Genomic DNA, 17,686 nt, shown 5'->3' on the forward strand with positions numbered 1-17,686 from the left:
GAAGAAAGGAAGGAGTCTAGTTGAGAGGAAGAAAGAGCAAATCGCACTTTGTAAGCACCTCTGGGACCTCCGAGGGAGAGGTAAATGCTACATCTCTAAGATACATGGAATCTGGTCAGTCCGCAGAACAATCCGAGTGCTACGCCCAGCTCTTCCTGATCTTCCTGCCCCAGAACTTGTTCTTCTTCCATCTGCTCCACAGTGAGGGGGCTGAGGCTAGAAAACAGATGTGATTCTAGTCTGAGGAGAGTCAGGGAAAGAAAAGGGTGTGGGGAGAAGAAACAAAAAGGCAGATGCAAAGCAGGACATAGCTAAGGCAGGACATAGAATGAAGAGCCTAGAGCAACGATCAAGTTTTCCATGAAGCTCAGACAGATGGAGACACTGAACTCAGGCCAGTCATTTGGCAGGGAGAGCAATGACCTCAATGTGCTGGCCTGGCTAGAGGCTATAGTTTAGGAGAGCCTCCCCAGGCAGTGGGAGGGGGTGTTCTCCTGGGGCTGTAGGAGGTAGTCTGGAGTTGGGGCAGTGAAAACAGGAACAGAATGTTCAGAGCAGGGCTGAAGAAGAGAACAGGCAGGAAGTAGCATCCTAGAAGGAAGGAGAGGTAGTGAGGCAGGAACTGGTAGAAGAACAGGACAACAATATGCTGTTGGGTTTTAGAGACTTTTGAGAATGCAGTTTGTTTCAAGGTTGGTTAGTTTCTTTTCTTTTTTTTTTTTTTTGTGAGACGGAGTCTCGCTCTGTTGCCCAAGCTGGAGTGTAGTGGCATGAACTTGGCTCACTGCAACCTTCGCCTCCTGGGTTCAAGTGATTTTCTTGCCTCAGCCTCCTTAGTAACTGGGATGACAGGCACCCGCCACCATGCCCGGATAATTTTTGTATTTTTAGTAGAGAGGGGGTTTCGCCACGTTGGCCAGGCTGGTCTCAAACTCCTGACCTCAAGTGATCTGCTCCCCTCAGCCTCCCAAAGTACTGGGATTACAGGTGTTAGCCACGGCACCTGGCCAAGGTTGGTTAATTTTTTTCATGGCAACTATGGGGGGCCCTTTATTCTACTACAGTTCCCCGTTTGTTTTCAGAGCCCAGGTTTGGATCCCCAGGCGTAGAGATCCACAGATTTGCTTTTCTCGGGGTGATTTGATCAGCCTCCGTTGCATCGTACATCAATTAATCATTTAATTACATCAAGTCAAAATCAGCACCAACGGTCAGAAACCAGCAAATGCCATCCAGCGTTACAAGCCCATAATTTTCTGGGGTTCTTTTTGACTCATTGAGTAGCAGCCCATACTTCCATCCCATATAGGCTGGATTTCCTGAGGGCAGACAACACATTCTCCAGCAAGAAGAAAGCCCCTCATGGGATTGACTGGCAGGTATAGAAGTGACTTAATGAAGGCAATCTGTGTTTGAGTTACCCAGGAAAATTTTAGTTTTTATAAAACGTCTGGGAAAGATGGGCAACGTGCAAAGAAAGAGGAGAGAGACAGAGATGTGAGATGTCAGGCTGGCTTTATTCATCTGTTTATTGGCCTGTAAAGAATACACCCATTAGCTGAAGGCCTCTGGGCAAATGTACAGAAACGTTATTACTACAGTCCCATCCAACTAAATTATACCCAGGAGCTAAACACACACCAAAAAAATTTCCCATAAAAGGAAGGAAAAGGGGGAAGGTTATATGAGACAGAGAGGGCAGGAAGAGGGAGTGGTGTGTGTAGAGGAATGAAGCAATGAAGTAGTAACAGCCAAACACAAAAGATGGACTTAGATGCCAAAAGACATATGTCCTTAGAAAACTTAGGCTAGGGAACACTTGTTTGTCCATCAAAATCCAGCCTAGATGTCACCTCCTGCCAGAAACCTTTCCTGGTCCCCTCTGCTTCTGAAGAGTTAATCATTCCCTCTATTAAATCAACTCTTTGTTTATTTGTGTAATTATATAATCCACTTTATTAAACTCTTTTACATATCTTTAAACCCTATTAGGCTGAGTGTTTCTTTTTCTTATTTTTTTATTTTTTATAGGAATGGGGTCTCCCTATGTTGCCCAGGCTGGTATCGAACTCCTGGGCTCAAGTCATCCCCCTGCCTCGGCCTCTCAAAGTGCTGGAATTATAAGCGTGAGCCACTGCCCCTAGTTTAGGCTGAGTTTCTTGATGGCAGAGGCTGTCTTACTCCTCTTTAGCTGACATAATGGTTAGCACATTAAAACTCAAAATTTGCAGCCTGGGCAACATGGCAAGACCTTGTCTCTGCAAAAAAAAAAAAAGAGAGAGACAGTTTGAGACAGTTTCACTCTGTCATCCAGGCCAGAGTGCAATGGCACAATCTCGGCTCACTGCAACCTCTGCCTCCCGAGTTCAAGCGATTCTCCTGCCTTAGCCTCCCAAGAAGCTGAGATTACAGTTACCCACCACCACATCCAGCTAATTTTGTATTTTTTAGTAGAGACAGGGTTTCACCATGTTGGCCAGGCTGGTCTTGAACTCCTGACCTCAGGTGATTCACCCGCCTCTGCCTCCTAAAGTTTTGGGATTACAAGCATAAGCCACCATACCTGGCCAAAAGATTGTTTTTAATTAGTCAGGCATGGTGGCATATGCCTGTGGTCCCAGCGACTTAGGAGGCTGAGGCGCGAGGATCACTTGAACCCAGGAGGTCTACGCTGCAGTGAGCTATGACTATACCACTACACTCCAGCCTGGGCAACACAGTGAGACCCTGTCTCAAAAAAATATATCTAAATTTGGTCAACTGGATTGAATTGAGATGAAGACTTGAAATAGTAACTTCCTATTTCTGAAATATTAACATTCAAAAACTTAGTCAAATGCAAGGGGGTAGAGGATAACGTTTTAGGGAAGTAAGCAGCTTGAGAGTGGTATACCTGGAGTCCAGCAAGCGGAACAAGCAATCAATGTATTGAAGTGATATGGGAGCAATAGAGCAAAAAGGAATAGGCTCCCTCAAAGCAGAAAAATTGGACAACAGCTAGTCTTAAAGGGATTTCAGCAGTAAGACTGTAAAAGTTGTCTCATGTAAAACATATAGAATTTATATCTGCAGTCCTTAGTGCTTCTGTCTCGTCATTTTGCTTTGTGTAAATTTTTTGATGGCACTGGTAGTCAGTCTTACCCTGTTACGGTCATACTTTCTTGACCACACAAATGTAAAATGTTTGATCCAGGTTTAAGATTCTGCTCAAGTTCCTGAACCCACAACAAAAAAGATATAAATAACTCTGATAAAACTGGCTGTAAACAAACAAAACAGGACAAGTTCTAAACATTCATTCATTCATCTATCGTCTCATTCTACCTGCCAGAATAGAGAGAGAGAGAGAGAAAGAAACTCTGGAATTTGCAAATATGGTTTAAAACAGGAAAGTTCAATGTATATAGTTATTAATAATAACTCATATAATTAGTAATTTAAGCACATCTATATAATAAATATATAGTTTTAGAAATTATATGTATTAATACTAGGCAGCCTGTAAGAGAGTCCCAATGATCCCCATTGCCTGTTTTGTTTTGTTTTGTTTTGTCTTTGAGAGGGAGTCTCTTTCTGTTGCCCAGGCTGGAGTGCAGTGGTGTGATCTTGGCTCACTCCCAACCTGCACTTCCCAGGTTCAAGCAATTCTCATGCCTCAGCCTCCCGAGTAGCTGGGATTACAGATGTCAGCCACCCCACCATGCTAGTTTTTGTATTTTTAGTAGAGACGGGGTTTCACCACGTTGGCCAGGCTGGTCTTGAACTCCTGGGCTCAAGTGATCCACCCGCGTCAGCCCCAAAGTGCTGGGATTACGGGCGTGAGCCACTGTGCCTGGCCTCCCACCTCCTGTTCTTCATCCTCTGTGTGATCCTCCCCCTTTGAATGTGGGCTGGTCTTAGGTACTACTAGCAAATGGAACATAGCAGAGGTGATGGGGTGTGACTTCCCGGATTGTGTAACAAGACGACTCTGGCTTCTATTTTTGGTGCTTCCTCTTGCTCTCCTGCTTTCTTCTTTGCTCTGAACAAAGTCAGCTGCCATGTTGTGAGCTGCTTTATTGAGATGCCCATGTGGCAAGGCACTGATGTCTGTAGCCAAGAGCCAGCAACCCAAGGCCTGCCAAAAGCCACGTGCATGAACTTGGACGTGAATCTTCTCTCAGTTGGGCCCTGAGATGATGACAGCACCAGCTAACACCTGGATGACAGCCTTGTGAGATACCCTGAGCCGGAGGTACCTAGCTAAGTCGTGTTTGGATTACTAATCAACAGAAACGTTGGGAAAATAAGTTTTTTGTTTTAAGCTGTTAAATTTTGGGCTAGATAGGTAACTAATATGTTGTATAACTACAATACAGGATTATTTGTATTATATAAATTTAATATATATATATATATATATGTAACTATATATAGTATATGCCTTAGTCCATTTGTATTGCTGTAAAGGAATACCCAAGGCTGGGTAATTTATAAAGAAAAGAGGTTTATTTGGCTCATGATTCTGCAGGCTGTGCAAGAAGCGTGGTGCCAGCATCTGTTTCTGGTGAGGGACACAGGTTTCATCCACTCATGGATGAAGGGGAAGGGGAGCTGGTGTGTGTACCTATCACATGGCAAGAGAGGAAGGAAGCAAGAGAGAGGGGAGGGAGGAGCCAGGCTCTTTTTAACAACCAGCTCTCACAAGAATTAATACAGTGAGAACTCACTAATTACTATGGGGAGAACACCAAGCCATTTATGAGGAATCTGACCCCATGATCCAAGCACCTCCCACTAGACCTACCTCCAACATTGGGGGTCAAATTTCAACATGAGATTTGGAGGGGCCAAACCATATCCAAACCATAGCAGTATATAATAATTATATGATATAGTATCAATACAGCTATATTAAGATGAAATACTATAAATTACCTCATATATTAAATATTAATGTAAATTAGTAATAATAGCTAATATTTATAGAGCATTTATCATGTGTTAGGCTATGCTAACTAAAGAGTAAGTACAGTATGATTATGCTGCCGGGCGCGGTGGCTCAAGCCTGTAATCCCAGCACTTTGGGAGGCCGAGACGGGTGGATCACGAGGTCAGGAGATCGAGACCATCCTGGTCTACACGGTGAAACCCCGTCTCTACTAAAAAATACAAAAAACTAGCCAGGCGAGATGGCGGGCGCCTGTAGTCCCAGCTACTCGGGAGGCTGAGGCAGGAGAATGGCATAAACCCGGGAGGCGGAGCTTGCAGTGAGCCGAGATCGCGCCACTGCACTCCAGCCTGGGCTACAGAGCGAGACTCCGTCTCAAAAAAAAAAAAAAAAAAGTATGATTATGCTACATAAATTATATACCTCCTTTGGAAAATAATACATTCACAGGAAAGCAGAGAGAAAAGAAAGGAAGGAGATGAAAAGAGAAAAATAAAGAAGAGATAAGGGAGAAGGGAGAGGAGAGAAGGAAGAGACATGGAGAGTAAGAAGGAATCAAGACCCCCCGATTCAGTTACCTACCCCGGGTCCCTCCCACAACATGTGGGAATTCACTCAAGTTGAGATTTAGGTGGGGACACAGCCAAACCATATCATTCTGTCCCTGGTCTCTCCAAATCGCATGTCCTCATATTCCAAAACCAATCATGCCTTCCCAACAGTCCCCCAAAATCTTAACTCATATCAGCATTAACCCCAAAGTCCACAGTCCAAAGTCTCATCCAAAACAAGGCAAGTCCCTTCCACCTATGAGCCTGTAAAATCAAAAGCAAGCTAGTTACTTCCTGGATACAATGCGGGTACGGGTATTGGGTAAATACAGCTGTTCCAGGTGGGAGAAATTGGCCAAAACAAAGGGGATATAGGGCCCATACAAGTCCAAAATCCACTGAAGCAGTCAAATTTTAAAGCTCCAAAATGAATTCTTCGACTCCAGGTCTCACATCCAGGTCACACTGATACAAGAGGTGGGTTCTCATAGCCTTGGGCAGCTCTGCGCCTGTGGCTTTGCAGAGCACAGCCTCCCTCCCGGCTGCTTTCACAGGCTGGCATTGAGTGTCGGCAGCTTTTCCAGGCACACGGTGCAAGCTGCTGGTGGATCTACCCTGCTGGGGTCTGGAGAGCAGTGGCCCTCTTCTCACAGCTCCACTAGGCAGTGCCTCAGTAAGGACTCTGTGTGGGGGCTCCAATCCCACACTTCCCTTCTGCACTGCCCTAGCAGAGGTTCTGCATGAGAGACCCACCCCTGCAGCAAACTTTTGCTTGGCCATCCAGGCATTTCCATACATCTTCTGAAATCTAGACAGAAGTTCCCAAACCTCAATTCTTGACTTCTGTCCACCCACAGGCCCAACATCACATGGAAGCCGCCAAGGCCTGGGGCTTCCACCCTCTGAAGCCACAGCCCAAGCTGTATGTTGACCCCTTTCAGCCACGGCTGGAGCGGCTGAGACACAGGTCACAAAGTCCCTAGGCTGCACACAGCACAGAGACCCTGGACCCAGCTCATGAAGCTACTTTTCCTCCTGGGCCTCTGGGTCTGTGATGGGAGGGGCTGCCATGACGTTCTCTGACATGGCCTGGAGACATTTTCCCCATGGTCTTGGGGATTATAGGCTCCTTGCTACTTACGCAAATCTCTGCAGCTGGCTTGAATTTCTCCCCAGAAAATGGATTTTTCTTTTCTTTCTTTTTTTTTTTTCTTTATATGGAATTTTGCTCTTGTTGCCCAGGCCGGAGTGCAATGGCAAGATCTCAGCTCATTGCAACCTCCGCCTCCCAGGTTCAAGCAATTCTCCTGCCTCAGCCTCCCAAGTAGCTGGGATTACAGTCATGCACCACCATCCCAGCTAATTTTGTATTTTTTAGTAGAGACGGGGTTTCTCCATGTCGGTCAGGCTGTTCTTGAACTCCCAACCTCAGGTGATCTGCCCTCCTCAGCCTCCCAAAGTGCTGGGATTACAGGTGTGAGCCACTGCACCTGGCCAGGTTTTTCTTTTCTATCGCATAGTCAGGTTACAAATTTTCCAAACTTTTATGCACTGCTTCCCTTATAAAAATGAATGCTGGCTGGGCGTGGTGGCTCACACCTGTAATCCCAGCACTTTAAGAGGCCCAGGTGGGTGGATCACGAGGTCAGGAGTTCAAGACCAGCCTGGCCAAGATGGTGAAACTCCGTCTCTACTAAAAAAAGTACAAAAATTAGCTGGGTGTGGTGGTGGGTGCCAGTAATCCCAGTTACTCGGGAGGCTAAGAAGGAGAATTGCTTGAACCTGGGAGGCAGAGGTTGCAGTGAGCCGAGATCGAGCCATTGCACTCTAGCCTGGGTGACAGAGCGAGACTCTATCTCAAAACAAAACAAAATGAAACAAAACCTGAATGCCTTTAATAGCACCCAAGTCACTTCTTGAATGCTTTGCTGTTTAGAAATTTCTTCCACTAAATGCCCTAAATCATCTCTCTCAAGTTTAAATTTCCACAAATCTCTAGAGCAGGAGCAAAATGCCACCAGTCTCTTTGCTAAAAACATAACAAGAGTTACCTTTGCTCCAGTTCCCAACAAGTTGCTCATCTCCATCTGAGATCACCAAGCCTGGATTTTATTGTCCATATTGCTGTCAGCATTTTGGGCAAAGTCATTCAGCAACTTTTTTTTTGGAACTCTAGAAAGTTCCAAACGTTCCCACATTATCCGGAGAACCCACTCCCGATGTTTACATGAGTTCTTTGCTATTTCCTAAGTGTCTCGGCTGGTTAGAGAAATAAAGGGAAAGAGCACAAGAGAGAGAAATTAAAAGCTGGGTGTTCGGGGGAGACATCACACGTCGGCAGGATCCATGATGTTCCCTGAGCCATAAAACCAGCAAGTTTTTATTAGGGATTTTCAAAAGGGGAGGGAGAGCATGAATAGGGTGTGGTCACAGAGATCACATACTTCACAAGGTAATAAAATATCACAAGGCAAATGGAGGCAGGGCGAGATCACAGGACCACCGGATGAGGTGAAATTAAAATTGCTAATGAAGTTTCAGGCACATCTTATCAGGAAACAGGGTTTGAGAGCAGACAACCTGTCTGACCAAAATTTATTAGGCGGGAATTTTCCTCATCCTAATAAGCCTGGGAGCGCTACAGGAGACTGGGGCTTATTTCATCCCTTCGGCTTCCACTGTAAAAGGTAGCAAGCCTTAAAGGGGCCGTCTATAAACCTACCTTCAGGGTGCATTCTGTTTCTCAGGGATGTTCCTTGCTGAGAAAAAGAATTCAGCGATATTTCTCCTATTTGCTTTTGAAAGAGGAGAAATGTAGTTCTGTTCCATCCGGCTCACCGGCAGCCAGTTCAAAGTTACCTGCCTTGTTCCCTGGACATTGCTGTTATCCTGTTCTTTTTTCAAGATGCCCAGATTTCATATTGTTCAAACACACATGCTCTACAAACAATTTGTGCAGCTGACACAATCACAGGGTGCTGAGGCGACCTTCATCCTCCTCAGTTTAGGAAGAAGATGATGGGATTAAGAGATTAAAGTAAAGACAGGCATAGGAAATCACAAGGGTGTTGATTGGGGAAGTGATAAGTGTCCATGAAGTGTTCACAATTTATGTTCAGAGACTGCAGTAAATATAGGCATAAGAAAGTATAAAAGTATTAATTTGGGGAACTAATAAATGTCCATGAAATCTTCACAATTTATGTTCTTCTGCCACGGCTTCAGCCAGGCCCTCCGTTCGGGGTCCCTGACTTCCCACAACACCACATTTTTCTGTCTTCTTCTGAACCCTTCAAACTGTGCTAATATCTGCCTGTTACCCAGTTCCAAAGTTGCTTCCACATTTTTGGGTATCTTTTCAGCAATACCCCACTCTATCGGTACCAATTTACTGTATTAGTCCATTTTCACGCTGTTGATAAAGACATATCCAAGACTGGGAAGAAAAAGAGGTTTAATTGAACTTACAGTTTCACATGGCTGGGGAGGCCTTAGAATCATGGCGGGAGGAGAAAGGCACTTCTTACATGGCGGCAGCAAGAGAAAATGAGGAAGAAGCAAAAGTGGAAACCCCTGATAACCCATCAGATCTCATGAGACTTATTCACTACCACGAGAATAGCATGGGAAAGATGACCCCCCCGCCCTGATATAATTACCTCCCCCTGAGTACCTCCCATGACACATGGGAATCCTGGAGGATGCAGTTGAAGGTGAGATTTGGGTGGGAACACAGCCAAATCATATCAGTTCTCATGAGATCTGGTAATTTAGAAGTGTGTGCTACCTCCCCGCCTCCCCGTGCTCCTGCTTTCACCATGTGAACAGCCTGCTCCTGCTTTGCCTTCCGTCATGAGTAAAAGCTTCCTGAGGTCTCCCCAGAAGCAGATGCCACTTTGCTTCCTGTATAGCCTGTGGAATCATAAGCCAATTAAACCTCTTTTGTTTATAAATTACCCAGTCTTGGAGTACAGTGGTGCCACCTTGGCTAACTGCAACCTCCACCTCCCAGGTTCAAGCAATTTTCGTGCCTCAGCCTCCTGAGTAGCTGAGATTACAGGCCGCCTGCCACCATACCCAGCTAATTTTTGTATTTTTAGTAGAAACAGGGTTTCACCATGTTAGCCAGGCTAGTCTTGAACTCCTGACTTCGGGTGATCCACCTGCCTTGGCCTCCCAAAGTGCCGGGATTACAGACTTGAGCCACCATACCTGGCCTCTGACCAGGTATTTCTTCAGAGTAATGCAACAACAGCCTAATACAGTGACAGTCAGAGCTGTACGGAGAGCAGTGACAGCTGATCTTTCAAATACTCCTTACTGACAAGTTTTCGTGAATCACTGATACCTTTCCATTTGAAGAGCATTCTCCTCGACTCCCTGAATGATGCTATTTAACAAACTACACCAAAATTTAGTGACTAAAAACAACAATAATGATTATTTTCTTGATTCTGTGTGTTGATCAGGCAGGAATTATGCTTTACGTAGTGTTAGCTGGGCTGCAGGGATGGCTGAATGGCTAGTTGTGCTAACTGCCAGTAGGAATCCCAAATAGGGCTGTAGGCAGGAGCCTCAGTGATCTTCCATGTAGTATCCCCACCAAATCACTCGAGCTTCTTCTTTTTTTTTTCTTTTTTTTTGAGATGCAGTTTTACTCTGTCACTGAGGCTGGAGTGTAGTGGTATGATCTTGGCTCACAGAAACCTCTGCCTCCCAGGTTCAAGCAATTCTTCTACCTTAGCCTCCCGAGTAGCTGGGACTACAGGTGCGTGCCACCATGCCTGACTAATGTTTGTATTTTTTAGTAGAGACGGGGTTTCACCATGATGGCCAGGCTAGTCTCGAACTTCTGACCTCAGGTGATCCGCCCGCTTCAGCCTCCCAAAGTGCTGGGTTTACAGGCGTGAGCCACCACACCCGGCCTCACTTGGCCTTCTGACAGCACAATCGTGGGTTGAGAGAGCACATGAAGAAACATCACACCTCCTAAGGCTCAGTCTTAGAAGTTCCCACCATGTTCTGTTTGTTCAAATAAGCCACAGGGTCAGTTCCAGTTTAAGGGAAAGAGAAACTCCACCTTTTCCTGGGAAGAGTGGCAAAAAACAAACATGCAGTCATCTTTAGTCCTCCACAGCATCTCTGAAGTTAAGCCTCATCGTTTCAACAGACTAGGGCTAAGTGTCAAATAGTCAACATTTACATTTTGCCCTTTCCCTGAAGCCTAACTTACCTCTTCTCACAATTCGTTTTTTTTCTTTTTCTTTTTCTTTTTTTTTTTCCTTTTTTAGGGCACCGGGGGCCAGCATCTCACCCTGTTGCCTAGGCTGGAGTGCAGTGGCACTATCTCAGCTCACTGCAACCTCTGCCTCTCAGATTCAAGCGATTCTCCTGCCTGAGGCTCCCAAGTAGCTGGGATTAGAGGCATGTGACACCATGCCCAACTAATTTTTGTATTTTTAGTAGAGATGGGGTTTTACCATGTTGGCCAGGCTGGTCTTGAACTCCTGACCTCAAGTGATCTGCCTACCTCAGCCTTTCGAAGTACTAAGATTACAGTCATGAGTCACTGCGTCCAGCCTCTTGTTGCAATTCTTTATTTATTTATTTTATTTATTTATTTTTGAAAGGGAGTCTCACTCTGTCACCCAGGCTAGAGTGCAATAGCACAATCTCAGCTCACTGCAACCTCCACCTCATGGGTTCAAGCAATTCTCCTGCCTCAACCTCCCGAGTAGCTGGGATTACAGGTGCCTGCCACCACACCCAGCTAATTTTTGTATCTTAGTAGAGACAGGGTTTCACCATGTTGGCCCGGCTGGTTTCGAACTCCTGACCTCAGGTGATCCACCTACCTCGGCCTCCCAAAATGTTGGGATTACAGGAGTGAACCACCGCATCTGGCCCTTTTCTCACAGCTCTAAGAAAAGCTGTCACACAAGAACCTCTTTGTTGCTGAATAACACAGACACATTTCAGTCTTACGTTCTTATTTTCTGAAACATTAGTCATTGCTGACCAGTCCCTACTTTTGAAATGTCCCCTCCTCTTGACATCTATGATATCACAGTCCTTGTTTTCCTCTTAACACCTCTCTAGTGTTCTTTTAAATTTTTTTTCCTTCTTCTTCTGTTTACTCTTAAGTGCTGGTTTTCAAGATTCTGGCCTGGCCACCTCTCTTTTTACTGTACTTTCTCCCTCTCCTCAATCCACTCCCAAGTCTTCATTTACCATCTATTGGCTTATTCTCCCCGATCTATACTTCAGTCTAAACTCTATCTGTCACCTAAAATAATCAAAAGGGCCAGGATCTAATTTCAAAACAGTTTATTCCAGTCCAAAGTGTGAAGATGGCACACCTGGAAACATCAACTCCAAAAGAAGAAAGTCAGCTTTGTGAAGTCACGAAGTTAAGGGTTTATTTATATAGACAGAGGAACTTTGAGCAGGATTACAACTCTTTTTAGACAAGGTTGGCACATAGTTATATCAAACTGAGTGGTTATAAAAGTGTTTCTTTTTGGGAGAGTACATATAGTTGTTTTCTTGTTTTTCTTTTTCTTTTTTTTTACAGAAGTGTAATAGTCATGGGTTTTCTGTCATCTGATCTAAGCAAGGCAGAATAACAAAGAAAAAGTTAATCTGTAACAAAGGTCATTAATTAAGAAGGCAGGACGTTTTTGTCCCTGACGTCATCTAATTTTCTCTAGTCATTGTACGGGACAAGAAAAATGAGAAAACGAGTTAATCTATAATCTGGGAAACATGTTATAGCCATATGTGACTCAGATCAGTCTCATCTCTGTCAAGGTTTAAATGTTTTGAGGGGTTCCAATAGCTTTTCTTTTTGAGACAGAGTCTCACGTTGTCACCCAGGCTGGAGTGCAGTAGCATGACCTCCTAGGCTCAAGTGATCCTCCCACCTCAGCTCTCCCAGTAGCTGGGACTATGAGCATATACCACCACACTCGGCTAATTTTTTGTATTTTTTTGTAGAGATAGGTTTTCACCATGTTGCCTGGGCTGGTCTTGAACTCTTGAGCTTGAGTGATCCCCCAGCCTTGGCCTCCCAAAGTACTAGGATTACAGGAGTGGGCCACTGTGCTCGGCCCCCAACAGCTTGTTTTTGTTTTGTTTTGTTTTGTTTTGAGACAGAGTCTTGCTCTCTTGCCCAGGCTGGAGTGCAGTGGCATAATCTCAGCTCACTGCAACCTCTGCCTCCCGGGTTCAAGTGATTCACCTGCCTCAGCCTCCTGAGTAGCCGGCACTAAGGGTGTGCACCACCACGCCTGACTAATCTTTGTACTTTTAGTGGAGATGGGGTTTCACCATGTTGGCCAGGCTGCTCTTGAAATCCTGACCTCAGGTGATCCACCTGCCTCGGCTTCCCAAAGTGCTGGGATTACAGGTGTGAGCGACCGCACGCAGCCCAACAGCTTTTAAATTGTACTTATGTTCACATATCTATGTCCTCAACTCTAAGTCTGAATATGCAATAGCACATCATTGTTTGAACATCCGATAGACACCTTGAGTCAGACAGGCTTTAATTACAGAAAGTCCACTCAGAAAGGGGAAAAGCTAAAGAAACACTCTAGTCTGAGCCCCCAGGAGTGACTACCAAGGGACTCTATTGCTTCTCCCACCATCTAGGGGCCACCTTCCAAAACTGGAATGTCACCACTCGGGCATGAGAACCACCCTGGCCGTGCTATTGTCCACACTAAGAAATCGGATGCTCACTCCTTGCTGTTCTTCTCACTGAGCTTGGTTTTTAATTCAAGTCTCATTCTAGCATATATGGTCGCTGGAACCTAAATCACATTCAAACTCTAGCTGTAGGAGAGTCTTGGATATGTAGTTTTTCATTTTCCACCACCTGTAGTACAGGAAAAGCTCAAGAAAAATGTGTGGATAAATGTTGATCTAGCTAAATCCCTAATAGCCCAACATGTCTGGGAAAGAATTGTCATCTTCCTGCACAGTGCACCCCTGCTCTCAGCTAAACTGGTGCCATGATCTACTAAGTCACACAGTTGAAATATGTGTGAATCATCCTCATTTTCCTCAATTTCTCTCTTTGCCCAACTTGAGTCCCAGCACACACACCACACCCTTTATCACACACCACACCCTTTATCACTAAAATCCCACTGAGCCTACCTCCTTAATATCTTTCAAATCCATCCATCTTCTATTCTTTCCACACGGCTTCAGCTCTGTTCAGTCATTACTCTAACAGAGTCCTAAGTGACCCCCCAGTTCCCATCCGTGCTTCCTCATCTTTATGATACAAAGCAGCCAGAGTAATCTCTTTAGCACTAATCTGATTAAGTCATTCCCTGGTTTAAAAACTATAAAGACTCTTCATTATCCTTAGGATATGGATGAAACTCCTTAGCATGACATACACAGCTATTCATAATATTTTTATGTTGTGTCATCAGTGCTCCAACCCACCCACCCCAGAACTTTTGCCTTTTTTTTTTTTTTTTTCTTTTTTTGAGATAGGGTCTCACTCTGTTACCCAAGCTGGAGTTCAGTGGCATGATCTCAGCTTACTGGAACCTCCACCTCCTGGACTCAGGTGATACTCCCAGCTCAGCTTCCCAAGTAATTGGAACTATAGGCATGCGCCACCATGCCTGGCTAATTTTATTTATTTATTTATTTATTTACCTATTTATTTATTTATTTATTTTTGTAGAGACAGGGTCTTGCCATGTTTCCCAGGCTGGTCTCAAACTCTTGGACTCAACAATCAGCTCATCTTAGCCTCCCAAAGTGCTGGGATTACAGGTGTAAACCACCATGCTCACACGCCCAGGCTTCTCCCTTGTTTTTTAGCCATACTGAATTACTTGCAGTTCTTCAAAAGCTCAGAAGTCTTTCTTATTTTTCTGCTTTTTAATTAAATATATATTTTTTAAATTTAAAAACAGAGACAGGGTCCCGCTATGTCACCCAGGCTGGTCTCCACCTCTTGGACTCAAGTGGTCCTCGAATCTTGGCCTCCCAAAGTGCTAGGATTACAAGCATGAGCCACCACGCCCAGCCGGTCTTTTTTTCTTTCCTTTTTTTTGAGACGGAATTTCACTCTTGTTGTCCAGGCTGGAGTGCAATGGTGAGATATTGGCTCACCACATCCTCCGCCTCCCGGTTCAAGCGATTCACCTGCCTTAGCCTCCCAAGTAGCTAGGATTACAGGCATGCACCACCACACTCTGCTAATTTTGTATTTTTAATAGAGACGGGGTTTCTCTATGTTGGTCAGACTGGTCTCGAACTCCCGACCTCAGGCGATCTGCCTGTCTCGGCCTCCCAAAGTGCTGGGATTACAGGCATGAGCCACTGCACCCGGTGGTCTTTCTTATTTCTAAGACATTGGCAAATAATTTCAGTCTTTGAAAGAATACTCTGCAGATGAGATCCTGCCAGAGGCCCTAGCTTCTGGAATGCAGGGCTGTGTGCAGGAGAGATTGTTCAAGTTCTGTCTTGCATTTCCCTCATTGTGGTCACTGAGAAATAGCATGGATTCCAGCTGGTGCAGGGGACGCAAAGGAAAATTAAGCTCATTTTTCAGGATGGTCTGACATCAGATTTTTACCTATTTAGCAGATTCTTCATTCTTTATGTCACTGAAGCTGATTCAGTAGCCAGAAAATAGCTTACATAAAGAGGCTTGGTCAGGTTAGGAATTCCAGTAATCTTCAAGGGGTTGTAGTAGTTGAAAAAGCTCATATGAATGAACAATACTTTCCAGCCATACAGAAGTTCACTGTGCTTGACCCTGGGATGGCCAGCCAGATGGAAGCATCCTGCCTCACAGGATGCTTTGAAGAGCAAACCAAAGAGCTCTAGAAAAATCCTTTCTCAGGAAGAAAGGGGCTCTGTTTTCTGAGTCATTTATTCTTTGTTTTTGTTTTTGTTTGGAGACAGTCTCACTTTGTCATCCAGGCTGGAGTGCAGTGGTGGCATGATCTTGGCTCATTGCAACCTCCACCTCCCGGTTCAAGTGATTCTCCTGCCTCAGCCTCCTGAGTAGCTGGGATTACAGGCACCCGCCACCACCACGCCTGACTAATTTTTGTATTTTTAGTAGAGACAAGGTTTCACCATTTTGGCCAGGTTGGTCTTGAACTCCTGACCTCAAGTAATCCGCTGGCCTGGGGCTCCTAAACTGCTGGGATTACAGGCATGAGCCACTGCGCCCGACCCATTCCTTTTTTGAAATGTGCAGCAGATTCCAGGATTCAGAAAAGTTAAAGCCTTCCTTTTGCTTCAGAAGTTTCCAAGTATCCAGGAACTGAGTAATAATTCCATCCAAGAACTCGAGCAGCGTATTGGACAAGTGGTAGCAGAGCAAATTCATGCCTTCTTCACACAGTCCAAGTGATGCACAGCCTCATGTCTACTATGTATTCTCCTTTAGACCATGAACAACAAGATCTTGTTTTCATATCTAAAAACCAAGAAAAATATTTCTTCTCACAGCAACTAGTGAAAGATGAGGTGAGGCCTGCGCGGAGCCTGCGAGTCATCCTGCTGTCAGAGGCATGTGAACCAGAGCAACTCCATCGTGAACAGGAGCGGGATAAATGAGGTTGAAACCTACTGGTCTACATTCCCAGATGGTTAAGGCATTGTAAGTCACAGGATGAGACAGGAGGTCAGCACAAAGTACAGGTCATAAAGACCTTGCTGATAAAACAGGTTGCAGTAAAGAAGCCAGCCAAAACCTACCAAAACCAAGACAGACACGAGAGTGACCTCTGGTCCTCCTCACTGCTATACTCACACCAATGCCATGACAGTTTACAAATGCCATAGCAACATCAGGAAGTTACCCTATATGGTCAAAAAAGGGGAGGAATAGATAAGCCACCCCTTATTAGCATAGCATCAAGAAATAACCATAAAATTGGGCAACCAGTCACCCTCGGGGCTGCTCTGTCTTTGGAGTAGCCATTCTTTTATTCCTTTACTTTCTTAATAAATTTGCTTTTGCTTTGCACTGTGGACTCGCCCTGAATTCTTTCTTGTGCAAGATCCAGGAACCCTCTCTGGGGTTTGGATCGGGACCCTTTTCCTGTAACACCGCTATACTGTCCGGGTTCAGGCATTGAAGTTACTGGACTGCAGAGGGCACTGCCTCATTCAGTTAAGATGAAAAGCGTTGCTAGAGATCTTCCCAAGACAGTCAGGGACTCTCATTCCCAGCAAAATGACAATTAGGGCAGATTTTAATGTGTGACCTTGACCTGCATCTATTATGGAACGGTCTTCTAAAAAGTTGTGTGTGCTAGATCTAAAAGACCCATCTAAAGGAAACAAACTTACGATGAAGCATTATGTATTACAAGCCCCTTGTTCCTGGGGTCAGAGCTGCTGTTCTTTAGGTCTGGTCTTTTTTTTTTTTTTGAGACAGGATCTCACTTTGTCACCCAGGCTACAGTGCAATGGCACAATCTTGGGCTCAAACGATCCTCCCACCTCAGCCTCCCGAATAGCTGGGACTATAGGTCGATACCACCACACCCAGCTGATTTTTGTAGAGATGGGGTTTCACCATAGCATATGGACACCATTCTTAGGCTGGTCTCAAACTCCTGAGCTCAAGCGACCCACCCTCCTAGGCCTCCCAAAGTACTAGGATTACAGACATGAGCCACTGTGTCTGGCAGGTCTGGTCTTCATATACCAGTGCTTTGAGGGTTGCTGCCAATGTAAACAAGCAATTGTACAAAAAAAATATATATATATATATATTTATAGAATAAGTGTGGTATAATAAAAATTACATTTGGTCTTTGGGCCTGGTTCCTGTAGCAGAAACCTTAAAATCCTTGGAATTTCCTGAGTGATAAGAGTGTCTTTTGTTATTCACAACAAGCCCCTGATCTTGCATAACATCAGTCACACCTGAACTTGTGCTACGTTAATGCATGACGTAAGGTGTGGCTCCTGTTCCGGATGAAACTGCTCAGGTAAAGACCAAGGGATAAGAGGAGTGGAACTATCAGCCCCACCCGCTGACCTTCGGGAAGCAGGCGGGAGAGGGGGCTGGAAATAAAGCTCAATAAAAACTCATGAACAGTGGGTCTTGATGAGCTTCTGGGTTTATGGATTCGTGGGCTGCTTCCACCTGCTAGGAGAGTGGTGCACTCCAACTCCGGGACAGAAGACCCTGTGCTCAGGACTCTTC

General features: G+C 45.0%; 1 pseudogene; it reads left to right on the top strand.

Moving 5' to 3' along the window:
• Positions 1-104: 104 nt before the first annotated feature.
• On the top strand, positions 105-16,221 carry LOC117090912 (annotated as a pseudogene).
• The last annotated feature ends 1,465 nt before the right edge of the window (positions 16,222-17,686 follow it).

The sequence above is a fragment of the Trachypithecus francoisi genome, unplaced genomic scaffold, assembly GCF_009764315.1.
Source record: "Trachypithecus francoisi isolate TF-2019V2 unplaced genomic scaffold, Tfra_2.0 Lachesis_group11, whole genome shotgun sequence".
NCBI classification, from domain to species: Eukaryota; Metazoa; Chordata; class Mammalia; order Primates; family Cercopithecidae; genus Trachypithecus; species Trachypithecus francoisi.